The 887-nt window shown below is 67.1% G+C and overlaps 1 protein-coding gene across 1 annotated transcript in view; it reads right to left on the minus strand.

Moving 5' to 3' along the window:
- The window catches only part of Mex3c (mex-3 RNA binding family member C), a 19,934-nt gene extending 19,115 nt beyond the window's left edge, over positions 1–819 (minus strand). The window contains exon 1 of the mRNA XM_013019009.1: positions 790–819. The gene's annotated coding sequence lies outside the window, so the exon portion shown is untranslated. The remainder of the gene's footprint in view (positions 1–789) is intronic.
- Positions 820–887: the final 68 nt, after the last annotated feature.

Genomic DNA, 887 nt, shown 5'->3' on the forward strand with positions numbered 1-887 from the left:
GAGCGGAGGCGGCGGGGTGGAGGGGCCGGGGAAGGAGGCAGAGGCAGGTAACTAGGTGGGTGGGTGGGGACGGCGGCGGGGCGGGCGGGCGGAGGTGGCAGCGGCGCCCCTCTCAGGGTTTCTTTTGTTTCATGGCCTTAACCAGCCCCCGGCGCGCGCGGCGGCGGTGGCGGTGGCGGCGACGCCCCACGCCGCTCTCCGAATGAAGCCGGCGTGCTCTGATTGGCTGCTTTTAATCTCCGGGAGCCCGCCCTCTCCTCCTACAGCCTTCTCACTCGTTTCCCTAGCCCCACCCCCCACCCTCTCCTCGGGCCCCGCCCCTCCCCTCCCCAGAGCGTTCTGATTGGGTGACCGGGACCAGCCAGTCCGTGAAGCCGGCTCTACCGTCCTCTCCCTTCTCACAGCCCCGCCTTCTTTCTCTTCTGACTCACGAAGAGAGGGACTGTGATTGCTCACTTTCCACGTCACTCTTTGTGATGTACCCTGCTAGGGGCGGGGAATGAGGCGGGACGAAGGCGTTGTAGCCAGGCTGAAACTCACGAGGCCTGCGGGCTTCTCGCGCAGGCGCGATCAGTTCAGCCACACTGAGTTTCTTTCCCGGAGCCGCTAACCCCACCCCCCGCCCTTTCTGTAGCCCACCTGGGCTGGGGCTGCTAGGCAAGTTCCTGAGTGGGGCCCGTCTAGGCGGACGTTTTCCTCGGTTCAGGAAAAGAAGATCCTTCTCTCTCAGGGGAGGAGCCTAAGTGGAGCTCTCGAAGGAGGCGCCAGAGGAGAACCGCCTCCAGCAACCCTGGCGGGGGCGGCTTCCTCAGCCGCGTGGCTGTCGGGCCTTCCTCGACTGCGGGGACGCGCCTCCAGGCTGGCCTCCCGCCCCGCCGCCCTCCCGG

Source organism: Dipodomys ordii, unplaced genomic scaffold, assembly GCF_000151885.1.
Source record: "Dipodomys ordii isolate 6190 unplaced genomic scaffold, Dord_2.0 Scaffold43, whole genome shotgun sequence".
Classification (NCBI taxonomy): Eukaryota; Metazoa; Chordata; class Mammalia; order Rodentia; family Heteromyidae; genus Dipodomys; species Dipodomys ordii.